Source organism: Chrysemys picta, chromosome 11 (assembly GCF_011386835.1).
Source record: "Chrysemys picta bellii isolate R12L10 chromosome 11, ASM1138683v2, whole genome shotgun sequence".
NCBI lineage: Eukaryota > Metazoa > Chordata > Testudines > Emydidae > Chrysemys > Chrysemys picta.
Genome location: NC_088801.1, coordinates 64345051 through 64367499, shown reverse-complemented (window position 1 = coordinate 64367499; position 22449 = coordinate 64345051). Strand labels below are relative to the sequence as shown.

General features: G+C 43.0%; 1 protein-coding gene across 50 annotated transcripts in view; it reads right to left on the bottom strand.

Moving 5' to 3' along the window:
* The window catches only part of MAP2 (microtubule associated protein 2), a 342492-nt gene that overhangs the window by 122930 nt on the left and 197113 nt on the right, over positions 1 to 22449 (bottom strand). For 44 of the 50 annotated variants that reach the window (XM_065561008.1, XM_065561032.1, XM_065561010.1 and 41 more), the window contains one exon: positions 21584 to 21656. The exons of the other annotated variants lie outside the window; for them this stretch is intronic. The gene's annotated coding sequence lies outside the window, so the exon portion shown is untranslated. The remainder of the gene's footprint in view (positions 1 to 21583; positions 21657 to 22449) is intronic. 50 annotated transcript variants of the gene reach the window in all.

The window sequence follows — 22449 nt, the reverse complement described above, 5'->3', positions numbered from 1 at the left end:
TGCTATAACATTTGTGCTTAATGCAGACTAATATATATATCGGGGTGGCCAAACTTATGGACCGTCTGAGCTGCATATGATAATCTTCAGAAGTTCGAGAGCTGGGGTGTGCCTGCCCGGGACATATGTATTATCTTCACTATATATATATAGATAAATAGATATGACAGCAATATTGTTCAACAGGTTTGAAAAAATACCCATGCCATCAAATGTATTTTTCTGAACACGAGACAGGCAGACAGTGGAAGGAAACATAGGAATTGCCTGGCTGGATCACACCCGTGGTTCAAGGAGGTCAGTATGCTTTCTCTGACAATGACCAGTACAATCTGCTTCACAGGAAGAAGGTGCAAAAAGCTCTGCAGAGGATGGGTGGAACTGGCAGCCTACCAAGTCTTTATCTAATGCCATTTATCTAATGCCATCCACAAGCCATCAGTCAAGGCCATTTTCCTGATGAGAGCAAGCACTTCCTATACCTAAGGTAGCCCTTGCACTCATTGGGGTTAGAGCTTCAACCAGGAGTTGAGTCACTGAGCAGTGAGTGAAAGAGACTGCGAGGGGTGGTGAATGCAGAGCACTGTCTGATCCTGGTAATTCACTTAGGCATGTATAAATAGAGATGGTTTTGACACATGCTTTGGGAGGTGCTATGGATCTGAGTTGTTTCAAATCTGCTCTAAAGACTATATCATTTAAAAAGCATACAATGAGTCTATTCATCTTTGAGGTTTTATTCTCTCTCTTTTGTTCCATGGGGTTCTTTAACAGCTTTCATGTTTTGGTTTAAAGTGTCTAGAGTAGTGTGGTAAAATTACTGTTATTCAGCCAAATACTAAACTACGCTGCTCTTCTCATGGCTAGCTTTCCAGTAAATTATAAACTCCCATTCTCAGATACACTGTGTGAGTTTAGTTGTGGTCAGTAAAGTCAAGTCATATAGTATTCAGCAGCTATGGAGGGCCTGGTGTTCATTTACAGTAAGCCCTCTTTACCCTGCCAGCACAAGTATAAAGAGGCCTTAGAGTACATGAGCATCAGGCATTAAATTTGTGCCTACTAGTAGAAAGGCCACTGGAAAAGGACTCAGGAGACCTGGGTTCTACTCCTGGCACTGCCACAGGCCTGCTGGGTGACCTTAGCAAATCACTTCCCCTCTCTATGCCTCAGTTTCTCCTCCCACTGTTTGTCTTGGGATTTTTAGAAAAAGAGCACTTTATAGACTACATTCTCTCGCTTGAGTTTCAGACAGAGGGCACTGTCAGCAGCGTGACAGTGTGCTGCAGACACAGCTTGCTTTCATCCTGCCAATGCAATACAAGAAGGCATTAAGGTAGTTAGTTGGTTGGGCATATTAAAAAGATCAGCTGATGGAAAAAATGTCTTTTGTAAAGACAAAAGGTAGGTAGACAGATGGGCAAGAAACCCTTCCAGAAGGTCTAGGTTATGCAACCCAAGCTGCTACTTGCAAGAGATCTGTGACGAGACGCTAAATGCTAATGTTTTATATCTGTAAAGCCTGAAGCTGCAGCAATGGAAGCAGTCTTGTGTATATTTTCTTTTTCACTGACGGCAGGCAATCTGAAGCACTGCCCTGCCAGTGACCTCAACTATGACCCAAAGGGACTGTCTCTGGTTCAAAGATGATTTATGCACTATGTTAGCTGAGTTGGATGAATAGGCAGTATTCTGACTGTAGAACACTTATCAGTTGGGATTCCCTTAAAACTCAGGTCTGACATGACTGGGTCAGTAACCATGCACTTTTGTTCCTATATCCTTGAATAGAAATGTCTCTTTGCATCCTTCAGTGGTTCTCACAAATCAGGTCGATTTTTATGGCTTGCTAATTATTACTGCTAGACTTCTGCTGGCTTTCAGGGTGAGACACAGAGTTTTCTTGAAGGCTCTGGGCACAAAACTTGCAAAATTAATCACCATCTAGCTGCAAAACCCAGCTGTGGCAATCACTTAAGCATAAGCATGCAAATCAGTCCAGTGTTCAACTTTATTCACTTACAAAAGAAAATATTTGCTATTCTTTTTGTTGATCAGGAACATTAAGAACAAACATAAATGTAAAAACATATTATTAGTATTCTTAATATTAATTGACGTATGCCCACAAAAGATTATGTTAAAAGAACATTATTCAGGTTTCAAAGTCAGGCACTCAAAAATTAGGAAATGCTAGAATTCAGGCTGCCTGTGAAACCTTACTTTAGCCACATCGTGTGTATGTAATTACTCCTGGGGGAATTTTGTGCCACTGCGCAAGCACAGAATTTATGTCCCCCACAGATTTCTTTGCTTCCCTGCAGAAAAAATGACTTTCTGATGGGGAAGCAAAGGGAAGCCACAAGAGCAATCATGCGACCCTCCCCAGCAGTATGTTTCCAGTTCCCAGGGGATCCAAAAGAGGTAAATCACCGCGGGGCAGGGGGCAGGACTGGGAAAGAACTGGCTGGTAGCTCCTACCCTTGCGCTGGGCTCAGCTGCTAGTCCCAGCTGGGCTGGGAGGACAGGACTTCCTCTTCCCCTGCACGGCATTGGGGGTTGGGTCAGACCCACCCCCAGATTTCTCCCCAGCTGCAGGAAGCTCTGTAAACTCCCCCCCACACACACTTCCTGCACCCATTGTTCCTCAGTTGCAGGGGAAGGGAACTCTGTACAGGGAGCTGCTCCCCCATCCACCCAACCCCCATGCATCCAGAGCCCCTCATACCCAAACCCTCCCGCCAAGCCTCACCCCACCCCCGCACTCAGGACCCCCTCAATGAGCCCCACTCCACCTGCACCTGGACCACCCTCACCTGGATCCCCACCCCAGCAAGCCCCATTCCCCAGCTTCTGGACCACCCACTGAACCCCCAACACCCAGACCCTCCTGCCAAGCTCTATCCCCCCACACCCAGCCCCCCCCTGCTGAGCCCCAACCACCTTCACATGGACTCCCCTGCTGAGTCCCATTACTGTTGCACCCAGAACCCCCCAACAAGCCTCTGTGCATCCAGATCTCCCCCAGCACCCGGATCCCCCACTGAGCTGCCTGCACCCAGATTGTCCCACACAGAACCCTCTCAAACCACACCTGGATCCCCCCACACTAAGCCCCTCCACACTTGGATCCTGCCTTGCTGAGCCTGCCTGCCCACACCTGGTGCACTTGGCATGGAGGGGCAGGGCCCTGGGGTGTTCTGGGGCAGGGCTGGTCCCTGAGCGGTGTCAGGGTTGGGTGCAACCTCACCGCTGAGTCTGTGTGCCGGGAGGGAGCTGCACAGTGATCTCCCACCTCTGTGCAGCCAGTGGCCTGTGCTCTGTACTGCCATGCTGGAACCTCCACATTTATTTGATAAATAAAATTTGCAGAATTTTAAAATATTGTGGGCAGAATTTTTAATTTTTTGGCACAGATTCCCCTCAGGAGTAATAGTATGTATTACGATGCAGTCTTTAATTGCGTGGTCACATACTCTTTTTCCCACAGACCCCCCTGTCTCATTCAGTGCATCGGATGGACAGTGTTCACTTAATGAGCAGCTATTCAATATTTTGTTTTCTCATCATTGTTCCTTGTTTGGCCCCAGGCCTTACTTCCTTCACACTTTCCGAATCCAGCAGAAAGAATGATTAATTTCCTCACGGGCTTTTCAACTTCACCTACAAGGACGCTTACAACTATAATATCTGAGTGCTTCACAAACACTAAATAATTTATCTTCACAACACCCATGTGAGATGAGAGGATGATACTATCAACATGTGAGGAGCTGAGGCATGGAAAGATTAAAGTCAAAGTATCCACTTATTTTGGGTACCCAATGTGAGACACCTAGGACTTGATTTTTCAGAGTACTTAGCATTATATGGCACTTCGAAAGTTTAAGCACAGCTCCTATCGACTTCACCTGCAGATGTGAGTGCTCAGTTTTGCAAACCAGGGACTCAAATTGTGTGTTCAGAAAAGGCAGGGCACACAATTAGTGACCAGCTGTGAAAAGTTTGGTCTACATGACTTCCCAGTACCACACAGGCAACCTTAATTCTGGCATTTCCGAACTTTTGAGCACTTGACTTTGAACCTTAATAATGTACTTTTATTGTTATTTGTGGTGTGTAATTTTCTATTAAAAAAGCAAACTGAAAAAACAGAACAATTCCATCACGTGTTATCATATGATGCCCACACATGTCATCAGAAGGGTTGGAATCTGTAGATCCACCACACAGATCTCTGCAAACTGAGACACCAGTAAATGATAACAATAATAGGCTGCCATCCTCACTGTGGTCGAGCATTGGGGAGGGAGGGACACACTTTGCTGGTGGGTTTCACAGACATTTGCTGACAGCAGAGGAATGGTGGGACTTGGGGATCTTGGGTGCTAAGCGTGGCTCTGGAGGGGAATGCGCTCTAGTGGGCACAGACTCTTCTTCCCATCTTCCTCAAGCCTGACCCATTCTGCACCCTGCCATCAAACCTGTCCCTGTCCTAGTCCTGTCTCTTTCCCATCCCTCTACCTCCTTGCCCCACTCCCAGTCTCGTTGCATACCCAGTCCCAGTCTCCACTCCTCAGGCTTCTCCTCCCAGTCCCAATCTCCTTGCCCAGCTACTCCTAGTATACCCATCTAGGTTTGCTGTCCAAGTCCCAATCTCCCTCCCTCCCAACTCCCAGTGTCATCCCCCTCCCAGTCTCCTTGTCCTGCCAGTCCCAGTTCCCATCTCCTGGTCCCTTGTCTAAGCTGTGTCTCCCTCCCCTCATCTCCCAGGCTCCCCCATCCTTTCCCTGGTTCCTTGTCCCAATCTTTTTACCCAGCCCGTCCAAGTTCTCCCCCTGCAACCAGCTCCTTGTTAGATCTGTCCCCCCTTAGTTCCAATCCCCAGGCTTCATCCATCTCAGTGCTCCCCCACAAACTAACTGGCTCCCAGTCCCCTCCCTGTTTCCCTCATCAGCTTCTGGTCCTAATCTTTACTCCCCTCTCCCCCAACCAGACCCAGTCTCCCCCTCCTCAGTGACAGATTTCCCTAGCCTCGTTCTCAGAAACAGCTGGATTGATTTTTTTTAAATTTCATTAAAAATAATCTGAGGCAGACACTGGTATGGAAAATTTCAGCCCAAAAGTTAAAGTTGGGCAAATTTATAAGCAACTGAAAACAGGTTCTTCTAATAGGAAGTGTCGGGCAACCTTAAAAATAGGCGGGGGCTATTGGGCCACTTACAAAGCGACGTTAAGTTCATGGAAAGTATTTGAATAGATGAGTATGTTATGTTTGGAAAAGCATGAAAAGGCAGAATGAAAGAGAGAGAGATACAGTATTTTTATTTCATGAATAATTATAGAGGGTAAATGTTTTGCCACATTCCAACAAGATCTTTGGAACCACGGTGACTACTAGCAGTGCTCTGGAAGTCATATTGCAGACCAGAGTCTATCAGTATGATGTGAAATGGAAGGTGTAAAGAACTCTAGGAAGACTTCTTCTGTATTAGAGGTGGAAGATCAAGATGAATGCCCATGAATTTTTTCACTTTTATATTCAGGATATGATCCATCTTCCAGGGATGCATTGGTTCAAGTCCAGGGGAATGTTTTAAATAGTGACCAAGATTCCATAGCAGGCTCTCAGCAGAGGTGACCCAGCTGATGTGCTGTACAACCGTTAGCAGTTTTAAATATTCTGCCGTTCAGTTTTACTGAATGCCTCCTTTTCCTTGTATTGTGAGAAAGGGCGATTAGAAGTTTCCCGTCTACCATTTTTATATCTTTATCTTATCACCTCTTACTCCTCTCCTCTCGAAAGAGGCCCAGTCTTTAAATGTTCTCTTCACATGGAAGTTTAATAACGCGGATGAGAATCCCACAAGGATAAAAAAAGGCAGGTGCACCCCTACTTGCAAATCTCAGATGGAGGATATGCAGCCTCTGCTTTGCACTGGAGCACTGATAACTGTAGCAGGCCTGACAACTCTTCACTCTGGGTAATACTTCACTTGTCTGAGCCCAACCATAACTGAGTCCCTCAGACGTGATCTTTGCTCACGCTGGAGTTCATTCCTAAGCAATAGAGTAGACACTGTGATATCTCCTCCTCCTTTCTCTAGAAGGTCCTGTGTTGCTCAAACCCGGACCTTCCCCTCATTTCTGATGAAAGGGAGACCTGGGGGGTGAGGCTCATAGATAGTAGTTCCCTCTGGATTGTGGAGTGTTGGGACGCTCTTGCTCTTCTCTGTCCAGACCTAGGCAGCTTGGCTGTCCCTGCTCCCTGGTGGCTGATGGATGGTTGGGACAGGTACTCCGGCTCCTTTCCCCTCCCATTGCCTTCTGCTGGAGGAACTGTTCTGGTGAGGGCTAGCTAGGTATGAAGGCCCTTGTGAAGCTGGGTGCTTTGGTATGTCTATGCTCCTTTCACAGGGAGGAAAATGTGATTCACCTCTATCCTGTCCTACACAGAGCAATCACAGGCTGCATCCACTCCAGCTGCTACAGCAGTCAACTCCCTCTCTTCCCTGTAGCCAATGATTTCAGGTGATGTTATGATCAATCAATATGTTATATTACATATATTCACTGTATGTTTATCAGAGTTGATTCACAGAATTATAAAAGTATAACATTGATCAGTATTTAGAGAAACTATGTAATGGACATAAGTAAAACAAGCTGAAATGCAAAAATCTGTAGGGTGAGGCCTGCAAGACTTTAGCTTAGTTATTTTAGGCCTTGGAGACAAGAAATGATGGCGCATGTCAATAACCAAGAATTAACCCAATGGGAAAGAGGTACCAACCAGTAATATTGTGAAAGTATAGCTGGAAAGATTAAATTTAAATTATAAAATACTGTAACGACAAATATTGTCTCTAACACGTGCCCTAACCGCAGGATAAAGGTGGTACGTCAATGTTCATAAGAACCTACCCGGCCTATAAAATTCAGGGTTTCTTGTGTTTCCAGGGCACACAAACCAATAAGAAAGAGAGGGTTGACACTTTTGTGTACATGCACAGAATGTAGGTATAGACAGACTCACAGTATAAAAAAGGGTGCCCAGAACAGGAAGATTGAGCTTCTGGAGGGAAACTCCAGCAGGAGCCACTCCCGTATTGATGATCAATCCATAAGAGGGCAAACAGACTTTAACACCATTTCAAAGGATGTGAGAATGTCTGTAGGTATAACTGGTGCATTGTATTTATCTTTAGGAATTGTATATGCTGTGACATTCATAGCTTTCTTGGTAACTTTAATAAAACTACTAAAAATAGATGCTCTGATAATTATGTGTGTTATTTGCCCATGGTTTTATGTGTTCCTATTAACTCTAGATCCAGAACAAACCGAGATAACTCTGTTGAACTTGAGACTGTAGCTGCCAGAGCTGAACTCACTAAAGTATGATTAACATTAAATAGAATAAAAGGCTACAGATTTGGTGCCCAACAGCAGGACCATAGAGAACACATGAAACCAATAAGAAACAAAGGTTTGAGGGGAAAAAAGATATATATAGGTCAAAAGTTATAATGAACTAAAAGAGAGAGTTCCTGCTTATGCTTGCTTGCATTTTATGTTGTTTTGTTTGTGTGTCTGTGTCATGTTGTAAGAATTGAGCTCAGGGGAAAGAAATAGGAAGACCACAGTTGTGTAAAAGGATCCAAGCACTCACATACAGGTAGAAACCCTATCAGGCATGGCAGAGTGAGTCAGACGGTTCACCGTCATCTGTCAGTAATAAGCTCCCCAAATTTGTTAATAAGCTCCTTGAATTTTAGACTCCTCTGGACAGGGACACTTTGTGGGGTTACCATGGTCACCGCCTCTCCTCTCGGTGTACTCCAGCTGTAAAACAGCTGAAGGAGAAGTAAGCACCATAAGCCCTTCTCAAATTGAGAAATCACTATAAGATATTTATCAGGAGCAAGTCAGGGATGCCTTCTATTATTTTTCTAAGGAAAGTATGGAACAGAATAAATTATCCATTCAGACGTGTTTTAACAGACCCACAAACGTCCCTGGAGGCCTTTGTGCAAGACTACATCAAAATCCATGGGGGAGGATTAGCTAGAAGACCAAGCAGTGGCATCCTGTGGGCCCATAGAGATCCTTGGAATTTAATGTGTTCCCTCTTTGAGAAGTAAAAGGAAAAAATCTCAAGAGATGAAAGAAATAGCCATGGATCATGTATACATTGCATGTAATATCCTGGGGAGAAGATTTAAGAGGAAGGTTGAGCAACTGGAAGAGGCGAGACAAGTCTTGTCCAGAGAGCAGGAAACTAACAACACATTGAGAGAACAGCTTAGCAGGACAAGAGAGATAAATTCCATACTCCTTGATCAAAGGACAGTTTGGCAAGAGACCTAAGCTACAGCAAGTAACAATTACAAAAGGCTGGTTATGAAATTCTGATGTGGAGAGATAGAGCAATGGGGCAGGGACTTTCATTTGGGCAAGAAGTGAGAATAGCAGAGCTAGCTCACAGAACACAGGCATTAGAACAAACTTGTGACATTCTGGAGAATATGTATTGTCAGACGAATGTGAGAATAAGCAGATACCTCAAGTAGACGAGGAGGATAATTGTATGGAGATGGAGTTGCCACATGTGTATGTTGTAATTATAATTCCAGATATTCCAGTAGCTATGGTGGGACCTGGGGAAGAACTACCCACAAGTGGAGGTCGAATCTCACCCCCACTTACCAGATTGAGAGCTAAACTCAAACAAGCACAACAGAAAACTGAACGATCTGGAGGGTTAGGAATAGAGGAAGTATCAGACACAGACCCAGAAAATTGGGGGGAAGAGAATGAGAAATGTAAAGACGCTGACAGTAGTGAAGCAAGGAAAAAGCAAGTCGTAGACTGTCTCGATGGAAGCTTTGGTAAGAAATTAAATATTGCAGGTTTAAGACAAGAAATGAAATGAGCAGCAATGAGTAGCTGTTGTGAGAGTGAGATGAAAGAGGGACAAAGAATAACTAAGCCAGACATGTCACAAACCCATCCGCAATTGTGCAGTTTCTTACAAGAAACTATAGAAGTTGCTGTGAAGGCCTGTAAGAAGGCAATCTTAAATATCAGTAGCTCTCAGGAAAGACGGAAGTCTTTTATTTGCCTGGGTTCTTTCCATAGAATCCCACCACAGGCTTCTTTTTGGGCTAACAAATCAGCATGATGATTTTCCTGAGCATATGGCCAGGTTTTACTATGAGCTTGCACCGTCTGAATTATGGGTTGCTGTTCTGGAGAGGAGCAAGTTGCAGCTGTGTTGGTCCAGGGATATTAGAGAGACAAAGTGGGTGAGGCAATACCTTTTACCGGAGCCGAGCATCATGATTTTCTGCCCAATTTACAGACGGTGCAAAATTCGTCTTACAGTTTCCTTACCTGTTTTCGGTATTATCTTAGCCTAAGTTTAAGCTTGGGGAGGTTTTCAGAGGAAACAGAGCTGGAGGGTGGCAGGACATTTTTCTATCATGGCCTTGTGCGGAACCCTACACTAAGCATATTGCTACACCATTCAGAATGAAGGAAAGTACATATACACACATGTGGTCTCCATAGCTGTTTCTCAGGTAGGTCGATTCAAACTATATAATGTATAGCACTAAACATAAGGGTGAATGAAAATGTAAAGCTCCTGTTTTTGAAGCAGCGTGGACATAAAAGTTCATTCCACGCAAGCTGAGCACTTCCAATTTGGGTTTAGGATTTAAATTGGTGCTTTGTGAGAGTTCTGTGAAAATGTTCCAAGAGCTAGAAGTTTTGTCTTGAAGTGATTCCTTATTATTCCTTTAAAAAGTCACCTCATTTGATGCAGGCGGGCCAGAACTCTGCAGCCATCATCACATTTCAGGCTTCTTTTGGTTCAGAGCAATTTATGAAGATTTTCATTGGGCAGAATGGGAAGTGACATGCGTTTCAGATAGAGAAATGAAAATCCTCTGCCAAGCTCAGGGTAACCAAAAACGTAAAACCCACACCTTCCAGACTTGACATAAAACATCTGTTTTATTAGGGGATTGAGGTTTCTTGGGAAGTCATAAAAGACATAGTTGGGTTTCATATGTCAACCATCCAAATGCTTTTGCTTTGAAGGCTGTAAGGCTGGCTGTACAGACTTTAAAAGTAGACATGCCGCACAGCCAGGACCACAGTGTTGTTTAGTGAGAGTGGGCCAGGCCCAGTTGCAGCTTCCTAAATGAGAAAAGAGATATTTTCCGTTTCCATCACAAAGAAAAAGTGCCCAACCAACTAGTTTTTATAGAGGGATTCTTTCCAGTGACACAAGACACCACATCTTGGATGTACAAAGATCTCTAGAAAAGAACTACTGTACAATACACATGACAAGTGCCTCATTATTTTTATTAGTTGCTAAGTGCCCATCTCTGCAGATCAATGGGGATAGCATCCCCCCACAAGGCCCAAATTGACAGCTAAGGAGAAAACTGAAATAGGCGAGTGAGGACAGAGCAATTCCCATTTAAAATTTTGTTAAAAAACAAAGAGTTCCTCTTTAGCAGAAGGGTCTAAAAAGCCCATGTGTCGCTGCAGAGGCGGAACAGAACAGGTGGAGGTTTTCAGGAGGGTTGGATCTCTCCTCCCTCGCCACTGACTGACAGGTCTGGTTCTGCCTTATGAGCCACAAACAGATGACCCATAGTAATGGATTACCCGTGGTAATGGATCTGGGGTCTTGCTGCACAGAAGAAAAGTGATGTGTTTGCTATGCAGGAGCCCAAGCAGGTGTGGGGAGCTATATTCCTTGAATTCAAGACAGGTGTTGTCCCTTCCCATTCCCTAACCAGCTGTACTCTTTCACACCTTCTATCCTAATATCTTTGTAAATCCCATTTGTGGTCATTTTCTGAAGATGTAGGCTTTGTCTTCACTGCTCAAAAGGGTGGGTTTTCACTGCAGAATAACTAACATGTTTAACCTCAGTGTTTAACCCCTTCCCTCTAAGCATAGAGCACAGAATGACATTTAACACATTTATATTATGTGCCGCATAAACAGACAAGTTGAAATGCATGTAATCTCCTAAATGCCATGTGCAATACTCATACGTAACTATTAGTTTTGATGAATGCCCATATTCTCAAGTAGCGAACACAAATACCTCCCTCCCAACTCCCAGTGGCTTCCCCCTCCCAGTCTCCTTGTCCTGTACCTTTGCATAAAGTTGCCTATACTAGCAATTAAAAGACATGACATAACCTACTGTATGCTGTACCTGTAGTGCCAGGATCCATCGAGAAGAAAAGACTTAAGCAGCACATAGTTTTATTTTTAATCACGCTCTTTAAAAAAGTGTGACCGTAAGACCTGGTGAAGAGATCATCAAGATTTTCTGCATTCAGTAACACTTTATCCCATTTTCGTTTTCTCATCATCTCTGTACCAGAGACACTTAAAATAACTAACAACACTGACTTAACACCTGCTTTAAACATATTGAAAAAGACCAATTTTCTGTTGGATCCAGCACTTTTAAGTTATGTTGGTTACCATGAGAACTTGATTAAAATGCCACCCAGATGCTTGCAGAGAAAAAAACAACAACAAACAACAAAAATTCACTTTTAACCTTTAAGGAAAAGCCAGTGATAGTACACTTGCTACATTGCAGTATTTTCATAAGCTCCAAAACATTCCACAGTAACAGGCAGTAGAAATGCCCAGACAGATTTATTTTGCTGAATACCTTCTTTTGGAAAATATTTAGCTGACAGAACAGCTTTCATCCAATACTGTCACACAATATTCCATTTATGAGGCATATTCACAGACACACACGTTCCATGGAGGATCTGGTTTGAAAACAAAAGGGCTATTGCTCATGCTAATGGTGTTCTCAAATCTGACAGCCAGTCAGAACGGCACATGTATATTTTTGGTGATGCAACAGATATGTCATAGGTCTGATGCATTCTGGTTTCTATTCTATTGGCTAATTTTTGAATGTTGGGGTTTTTTTTTGTTTTTTAAATTGTATTTTAAATTAAATGTTTTTTAAATTATTGTATTTATTAGTGAACTTTTTTTTAATTTACACTCTGATGGTCTACGAAATAATGGGAATCCTTTAAATTAGGCAAGATTATAAATTATGCAGCTAGGAGACCATTTTTAACACTTCCACCGTCAGTCTTCTTGGAATGTAGTAAACTCCAGGGCCAGATTTTCCACTGGGGTAAATCAATGCAGCACTAGTGAAGACAATAGAGCTACCCTGATTTACACCAGATTAGAATCTGGAACCAGGTTACGACTTGTAAACTACAGTATGGGCCCAGTTTTGCCCTCAGCTACACATAGGTATTATTTCCATTGACTTCTAAAGGCTTTACACCCAGATGTCACTTGAGGGCAAAATTGGGCCCTATCATTATAATCAAAACTTGATCCAATGCCCACTGAAATCAATGGGAGTTTTCCTATTGACTTCAATGAGCACTGGATCAGGCCCTTATTAGGTTAACGATAGGTAGGAGAATGTTACAATCTCCCAGGACCTCAGCATGTTTAAAGACAAAGTTCTCTTCTCTTTTGTGTTCAAGAAAAAACCCTCAAGTTTATTTTTCTTAGACATGGATTTTCCAGGAGATTAATGACATTAGAAATTATGAGGTACTGTGTCTAAAGAGATTTCCCCTTTGTTAGCTCTAGATGGCTGAGATTATGATTTGTTGGTAATTTGCCGTCTTCTGTTAGGCATCAGACGGATGTAATTGACCAAAATTGGCCAAAGGATTCTCAGACAACTGAGTATTTTCATCCTTTGCTGAAAGCCCTGCACCTATTAAACTGATTTCAAGATTGTCACTTTTAAATTGAAGGTTTTGCAAGGTGTTCCTCTCACTTACGCCATTATATATTTACTGTATTCATTCATACAATATATGCACTCTTAAGAAAAGGAAGGATGAATTTATGGTTAAGGCCCTGCAGCAGGACTAGGGAGCTATGGGTTCATCTACTAACTTGCTGTGTCACCTTCAGCAAATCACTAAAAGCTTGTCTGCACGAACTGCAAGCTGGGGTGTGAATCTACCCCCACTAACCTTCCATGTTCTAACTGTCCATGTGGACCCTACTGAAACTGTTAATGCACTTTGATCTAGTCCTCTTTGAAATAGGTCTAGATCAAAGTGCATTAATGAACTGTTAATGCACATCAGCAGGGTGAACACGAACAGCTAAAGCGCGGGAGGCTTGTGCAGGGTACATTTACATTCAAGCTTGCTGCCAACTAAACATTCAAGCAGACAAGCCCAAGTCTGCTTATGCCTCAGTTCCCCATCTGAGGAAATGCAGATAATGTTTACTTTGTCTGTATTGCCTCTTTAGATGGTAAGGTCTTTGGGGGAGGGGCTGTCTCTTACTGTATGTGTTAGGGCTGTCGATTTAGCTGAGGCCAAGAGATGCTACTGTAATACAAATCAGTAAGAATGATTTTTATTTCAGGTTTGAGAGGGTTCTTGATTGTTGCTTAGATCAAGACCCACTGGTTTGCTTCTTTTGCACTGTCTCTATGGAACCTTCCCTTTTGCCACTCCTTCGCCACAATTATATAATAGGTTTTCAAAGTTTGTTCATCACATTAAGACTAGTCTTATTAATGGTGGTTTGATTCTCTTGTTTGATCCACACTCCAAGATATATAGGTTTTTGCACATAAAAGGAGTCGAAAACTATCTGCCCACAAATAGTGCAGTCACGTGTTTAAATGTTTTGCACCCCATAGTCTCTAGTGATGGGATAAATTCAAACTGGATTCGAATCCAAGCTGTAGACTCAGGCATTCAACAGTACAGATGCTTATCTGCAAGAGGCACAAATTTACCTGAACATCTCTGAGCTGGAAAGCAGGTTGAAAGGCTCATTCTGTTGAGATTTTTTCATGACCTTACCAGTACTGTCATGTTTTGTTCAAGCCAGAAATAGCATGAGAACAGCCTTTCTTGGCCCCTTTTGGTACCTTCATTTCTAGTGGAAACGAGTTAACCAAACATGCTGAACCTCAAAAAAATCATTTTGATTCAAATTTTAAGCCACTTTTGTTTAGATTAGTTTGTAATTTATTTGAGCTATTTTGCCCAACTGGTCAATATGCAAGATTCTTGAACTGTGATAATAATTGGCTCGTTGCTACATTAGACCAAATTAATCCCTGAATTAACTCATTTTAAGCCGAAGGAGGTACACTAGACCTGAAGCTGGCCCATTGGTCTCTCTGTTGCCACTTGTTGTCTCTTGTCTTATACTTCGACTGTAAGCTCCTTGGAGCAGGGACTCGTTTTGTTCCGTGTTTGTACAGCACCTGGCACAGTGGAGTTCTGTTGAATGGCTGAGGTTCCTACACACTACCACAATTCAAATAATAATAATAATAATAAAACTATTGCAGCAATAAATCATAAGGGATAATAAAAAATATGGACAAAGTAGCCAGTTTCCTGATTCACCGTGATTAATCTGGTGGACTACTTTTTGGTTTTGTTTTAGTTAGTATCACACAGAACAAAGTAAAGGCAGTCTATGTTTGTATAAGTGGCTTAAATGAAGTCAAGAAATATTTGTAAAAAACAAACAAATATTTATCCCCAGGAAAAGATGGGCTCAATCATTTTTTAAAAAAAAAAGGAGGAATGGGGGGCAAATGAGAGAAGGTTTTGGTAGTGAAGTTCTGCAGGGAGAGCTGATAGTATGGTAGTGAATAACATCACACATCAATTTGCGAGAAAGGGAATGAATGGCCTGTGGTTTATATGAGTAGATGATCCAAGACACCATGAAATCTATCCGAGATCTTCTGCATCACGGCAGGGGACAGGGAAGGGTTGAATATCAACCAGACATGAAATTTTCATATAAGAATGACACAAAGCCCTCAAGTTCAATTTCTTAGGGAGGGATGTGAATACTCCTTAAGAAGCAAAATTACAGGCAAATAACATGCCTTAACGTCAGTGTGGCAGAAGGTGGTGTAGATATCAGCTGAAACAGAATAATGATGTATGTCCCCCATCCCCCCTCTGCCTTTATTTTCTTTCTCTGGAACTCTCACTACTGCTATCCATTTCTTTGAGGTATTTCCTAATGTACCTGCTTAACCCTATGAAATTCAGATTTAGTCCAGAGCATCACATTTTCTACAATTAATAGATTTCTTTTATGGTTTACTGAATGAATATCTTATTATAAAAATAAAATATAAAAAGCCATTTCAAGTTTTTTCAAAAGTGGAATAAAAACGCCACTTCTTTTCCATGTTTTTTTCCCTGCTTTGCTTCCAGACAATAATTATTTCCATCTATACCATGATGCTTCCTGGTAAGAACAAAGTAACATGGGAACTGCCATATTCAATTAGAGTAGTCCAGTATCCACCAATAACAGCTGCTTCAGAGAAAAGGGCAAGAAACCCTGCAGTGGTCAGTTACAGGATAACCTGCCTCCAGGCAAAGTTACCTCCTAATTCCCAGCAGTTAGTGGTTGGCTTATGCCCTGAAGCATGCGGCACTGTATCCCTTCCAAAATTAGTGGATTTTGATTTTAAATTCATACTATTATCTCTGGATAACCTTGTTTTCTTTATAAGTTTCTAACCCAATTCTTGATGCTATAAGATCCTCAAAGTACACAGAATTTCTTCTAAAAACTAAGGGTGAAATCCTGGCCCCACTGAAGTCAGTGGGAAACGCCCACTGACTACAGCAGAGCCAGAATGTCATCCTAAACCACTGTATTTTGTGTGTGCGCAAACCCCATTATTAATGCCGCCAACTGTTTTCATATTTCCATGAAGCATTATGTGAACTTCACCGGCGAGGATGCAAAAACAAAACAAAAAACCACAGCTCCAGTAGGTCCTAGTAGATAAGACTAGTACGTCAACCAGTCCTGAGCCAATTTCTGCTGTTTCTCTACCCAGTGCCATTAGCAGACTGCCCAGCAGCTGACCGCCAACTCTGACAAAAGCTGTTATTGTTGAAGGCACCACCAGCAATCAAACAACCCTTCCACCCCACCCTCCAGCTGAAAACTCTTACAAGACCCAGGGCCAAATTCCCCTCTTTATTACACTGGGTTAAGAGAGTGCTTCCCCCCCCCCCATCACTCAAGGACGTATTTTTTTCTATCAGCTACTGTGGCACTTACTGAACAACTTGCAGCAGTGGTACCACCTCTACCTGTACAAGTCTAGCCTAAACAACCTTGCTTCTCAGTTGTAAATACGTTTGGTGAATACGATGGTGACTCAGCCTACTACGCAGAGTTATAACCATTATCATTGTCATTATTTATTGGCATCGGCAGACATAGGCACTCCTCCTCCTTTCTGTCTCTCGACAACTATGAGTGATTCCTTCTCAAAGTGTGGCAGATGGGTTATTAGCTGATAAATACCAGTAACACATGCCAGAGGGGTACTGCTGCCAGTAACTTGCCCTAAAGTGGTTTGGGGATACTTGGGGTGGGGGGAAATGCATAAAAAAAGTTGGCAGCAGAAACTTAGTAATAATTTATGTTTTGTTCTGTGCTCTTTTTTCACCTTCCCTCAATGTCATTTCCCCCCCTCCCATCACGCTGTGGCAGAGACACTGAATGCTTACGAGTACAACCTAAGGCACAGTGAGATAAGGCTCAAGAAGTCTCTTTCCCTAAAAATCAAGAAAACTTATTATATGTAGATACTGTGGGCCAGATCCACCGCTGGCATGAATCAGCGTCATTTCACTGAAGTTCAAGACAAGCAGCTCTAACCACTCGACACAAAATCCTTTCTGACAGCCACATCACTCCAATCAAACAGAAGGGGAACCACTAGAGCTGTAATGAAAGTTATGTTTCATTTCTCTAAAAGGCTATACATGTACCTGGCAGCTTACAGAACACTTGAAAAAGAGATGTTTCTTGGGCAAAGAGTTTACAGTCTAACTCAGACAAAAATAGGATACATAAAAACCCTCACTCGAGGATGGAATTGGACACATCTTGGCCTCATGGTGTTCTGGAGCCTGTAATTCAGAATAAGTTTTGCTAATACCTTTCCGTCAACGTTCCTGTGAATCTAATACTCAGCAAGACAGGAACAAAGATATGCATGTATAAGCAATACATAAATAAAAGTATAATCCTTTCCAACGACATTAGCAGTGTCAACCTGACATAGCTTTGGAGAGCGCTACAATTCTTCTTATTATCTTGAAATGGTTTGCAGGCAGTCGGGTACCTGGCCTACATTTAGGTAAGTAAGTTGTCATCATATTTAAAACCCTTCACTCTCCCTATTGAGGAAAACCTTGATCCTTACTTACTAGAACTTGATTTTGCATAGAGTCTCCATGCTGAAAGGTCTATGTCTTAAAGAGACACTTATGTTTCTGCTTTTGCTATGTTTTCCCCCATCTTGCTATCACCCAACACAAGGGCTACACTTGTACAATATCCAAATACACAAAATAAAAAGCCTCTTTTCCACAAGCTTTCCCAAGTACCTGCCTGTAGGATGCTGTCTCCGTTGTCAGGACTAAAATAACCACTACAGGAACAAAAGATACCTAAGACACTGCACAATTTCAAGTATAACAAAAAAAGATGTTCAGCGAGATTAAATTGGCCTGATAGTTTCATAAATGAGATCTCAGCTGCTATAAATTGTCCTAGCTCCATTATTTCTTCTTTAACACAGGTACAGTGACCTGTGCAAAAAGGGTAAGTGCTGTGGCAATCAATTAGTATCTGAAGATCTTTAGATTTATTATGAGACCCAGTGCATGCTGGGATGGGACACTTTTGGAGTTTATTTTGTGCAGATTATTAGCTACGAAAGAAGGATGTATGAAATAAACCTGCCTGTTCTTTACTTTAATACCAAAGGCAGATTCTGGCCTTCATTCCAGTCCCTATAAACTACTCCAGTGACAGGATCTGCCAGGGCTAGGGAAGAATTGCCATGGACAGGAGCAGTGTAGGGCCAGTATAAGCCGCCGTATGCTGCCCTTACCCCTGGCACAGTCTATGGGAATTCTGGGTTGTGAGCAGCCCACTGGCAGCCCTGGGGAGACTGTCAGAAATTAGAGCTTATGCCGAGAGCAGTTTCAGCTGCAGTTTCTGCAGCAACCCAAAATCCAGAGGGCGCATCTCCCACCTGCTGGCTTGGGCTTTCTGTGCTGCATCTCTCAGGAGCTGTAGCACAGACTCTTCCCCACAGCATATTAATGAAAGAATCCTAGAACCTGGACACAGAAAATGATGGGATCAAAACAAAGCTCCAACTCCGTTACGGCTAGATTGTGCCAGGGAAGCACAGGTGTATCTTGAGAGGTGTGTAGTTGCACTGCCCCACAGGAAGCTCCAGCGGGGACAAAGACAAAAGGAGACAGGCCTGGATGGTGCAGAGGGTGTCAGGAGCCATTGCTTCACTTCATGTGGCGGCTCAGAGGGAGGAGTCAGGGAATGCAGAGAGAGATTTTGTCTTTTCCTTGTGCATCAGTTTAATAAATCCCTTAATACTTAGATGAGCCAAATTTGTGCCTTGATGCCACCTATGAACTTGAAGGGATGGGAATGGTTCAGAAAAAATAATATGCAAAGGGGGACTGCTCCTTTTGTTCAATAAATGGCTGGGTTTGTGTCTGTTCTTCAATATAGTTCTGCAATGTTGAGTCTGGTGTTGTGTCAAGTAGGCTCTTCTCTCTCTCTCTCTCTCTCTCTCTCTCTCTCTCTCTCTCTCTCTCTCTCTCTATATATATATATATATATATTGAATGGCTCTTATGTTATTAAAGTGTTTTCACTCTTTATTGTCAACTACCATACTTGCATTTTTCTAATGCTGGGGCTGTTGTTTGCCATTTTTAATCTTTAATTCTCTTGGTAGTTTGAGAAGTAGGGCATGGATTACTTGTAGGAGAGCATTATTTCAGTCACAAGTGAGCAGACAAAACTTGCAAGATATAAAATACTCCACAATCCTATAGTCCATCAACTGAAGACCCAATTTACGCTGGATTTGGCAAAATCGAGACGATAGCCAAAACACAACCCATCAGCTTTCGGCAAAATCAAGCTTGCCTTTTCTGTCTCTGTTCTATAGACCTCTGAATAACTCTTCTTTTGTTTATTACTACAACAGTGTATTAATTTTAACTTCACAAAGAGATGTCCAGTGTTCTGACTTGGGTCGTCAGCTGGAGTAAATGGGCATAACTCCACTGCTGTAAATGCCACTATGACTATTTTTACTAGCTGAAGATCAGGCTCTCTGTTTTTACTGTGACTTTTTAAAGGATTTAGAGTACATGGGTTTCTAACCTTCCTGGGCAAAGACAAAACAGATTAGGAATAAGAAAGTAATATATATATATATATAGAGAGAGAGAGAGAGATACCTATCTCCTAGAACTGGAAGGGACCCTGAAAGGTCATCAAATCCAGCCCCTTGCCTTCACTAGGCAGGACCAAGTACTGATTTTGCCCCAGATCCCTAAGTGGCCCCCTCAAGGATTGAGCTTACAACCCTGGGTTTAGCAGGCCAATGCTCCCCCCACTGAGCTATCCCTCCCCCAAGTAGCTCAGCCTTGCTTTGGATCATTCTATGTTCCTGCTTTTCCCAACATGCCCAAGTGCCCTCCTTCAGGCATCTCAAACTCCTCTATACTCTGGGTCCTGTTCCTCCATTTCCAGGCACCTCGTGCCGTCATTTACATCTGCACGAAGCAAGGGCAACAGGGGTACAAAATGCTACCGAAACAGAATGGTAGTACTTTGCACCTGCTCGGTACAGGTGCACATGGCTGTTCATTCAGTCCAAGTCCCCTTCCACTTCCTAAAGTTTAATATTCTGTCCCTTGGACTTTGATCCCATTTGCGAGTGTGAATAAGGCCTCTCTCTGCTCATAATCTAAATTGAACTGATAGTCATGTAGCGTGGCAGCACTAGAAATCTAATGTCTCTACTTATTCACAGAACATGTGCAGCATAGGATGTATACTCATAATCCTAAAAACTGGCCTCCTCAAAGTTTCTTCTTTTCCAAGAAGGAGAATAAGTACAGCTCATTTAATTAGCCTCATTATTTTAAACTCTTGAGATCAGGTAACATCAGTTGTCCTTGCTCTGCCTTCTCCAAATCATCAAAATCCTTTCTGTGGTATGACTGGTCTCTACTGCTGGACAGGGCACTCCAGATCGGTCAAACAAGTGTCATAGGCTGTCAAGGCTGGATCCCCACTGTGAACTTTAGGGTACAAATGTAGGGGCCTGCATGAAAACTTCTAAGCTTAACTACCAGCTTAGCTCTGGTTCCGCTGCCACCATTTCAATTTTTCCCTCCCTGGGAAGCCTTGAAAAACCTTCACCAATTCCCTGGTGAATACTGATCCAAACCCCTTGGATTTTAAAACAAGGAGAAATTAACCATTCCCCCTCCTTCCTCCCACCAACTCCTGGTGAATACAGTTCCAACCCCCCTGGGATCTACAACAGGGAGAAATTAACCATCCCCCCTCCTTCCTCCCACCAACTCCTGGTGAATCAAGATCCAAACCCCTTGGATCTTAAAACAAGGAAAAATCAATCAGGTTCTAAAAAGAAAGCTTTTAATTAAAGAAAAAAAGGTAAAAATCATCTCTGTAAAATCAGTATGGAAATTAACCTTACAGGGTAATCAAACTTAAAGAGCTCAGAGGACTCCCCTCTAGTCTCAGGTTCAAAGTACAGCAAACAAAGATAAACACTCTAGTAAAAGGTACATTTACAAGTTGAGAAAACAAAGGAAAACTAACACGCCTTGCCTGGCTATTTACTTACAAGTTTGAAATAGGAGAGACTTGTTTAGAAAGGTGTGGAGAACCTGGATTGATGTCTGGTTCCTCTCAGTCCTGAGAACGAACACCCTCTCAAAACAAAGAACACAAACAAAAGCCTTCCCCCCTCAAGATTTGAAAGTATCTTGTCCCCTTATTGGTCCTTTAGGTTAGATGCCAGCCAGGTTACCTGAGCTTCTTAACCCTTTACAGGGAAAAGGATTTTGGAGTCTCTGGCCAGGAGGGATTTTATAGTACTGTACACAGGACAGCTGTTACCCTTCCCTTTATAGTTATGACATAGGCAGTAACAGTACCCTCTCTTTTGTATCGTATCCCTTGTTAATAAAGGTGTCTCATGTTTTCTTCCTGCAGATCTGTGAACTAGGTCGCTGCTAGGCTGAAGGAGGGAAGATAAGTGTTCAGACTGCAGTGGGTGTGACACCTCCCACCAGCAAGATATCAAAGGCCTTTCAAAAAAAATAAAATGGAGGGGGCAGAGAGGCAGGAATGAACCAATGTAGAACAAAATATGCCAGAAGCCATGAGGATTTTTCTGCTGCCTCCTTTCACAAATTTTCCCTTCCTGTGAAACCATGAGCACAAATGTGATGGGAGTTAGTCCCATTACCTAGGCACTACATGTCCTAATGGAAGGCACTCAGGCGCAGACGAACGGTGATGAGCGCAGTATATTGAACAGAACAGAACAGGCTGTGGGACTCCCAGTTAATAAGTGAAAAGGTCTTACCTGCTTAAGCAGAGGGGAGAGCTTCAAGACTGCTGTGTCCTGTGGTTAAAGAACCAGGAAGGCTCTCTGGCTCCTGGGAAGAAATATAAACCGATATATTCCATTTATTCTCAGATGACATCACAGGGCATCTGATACGATATACATTTAATAATGTCCCTGCCCAGGCCATTTCCCCATCACTATTTTCCAAAGATTGGTAATTTAAGATACAATAACCCAGATCCTCTGCTGTGCCCAGCCTCCTCTGAATGCAGCAGGTGGGGGGAGCACCAAGGAACTGTTTGCAGACTGGCCCTGGTAGAGACATCTAGGAGCTGTTCTAAAGGAAGCCAGTTGGTAATGTCCCCAAAAAGACATCTGTCAGATGGGGACGGCTGCATCACAGCATGCTCCAGCCATGCCCCTACACTGGGGAGCCTATGAACTGTCTAGTGGCAGAGGACAACATCCTGGCCTGATATTTTGCAATCTCTTAGAAGCCAAAGGATCATTCTCCCAACTAGCCCTTTACTCTCCTCCACTCACAAAATCCTCACGTTGCACTAACTAGCCTGCTGGCTGAGAAGGGCCGGGGAGAGTTCCCATTGGGGTCCAGCCGTGCTGCTGCTAGTTAGAGCTCTTGAGAAAATGATCTGAGACGTAGCCTCACCCCTACAGGAGGCTGAGCATGGTCCTGTTTCCTCAGCAGAGCACAGAAGGAAACGATCAGGCTGAGGTCTCAGATTGAGATAACTCCTGTCGGTCTGGGTTGTCCTACCAGAAGACCACCCAGGACTGGTCGCAGACCTATTGTACTTTAATTTTAGTATGTCACGCATTACATTGGCCAGGTACATAGTTAAACTTGAAGTGTAAAACAGCTG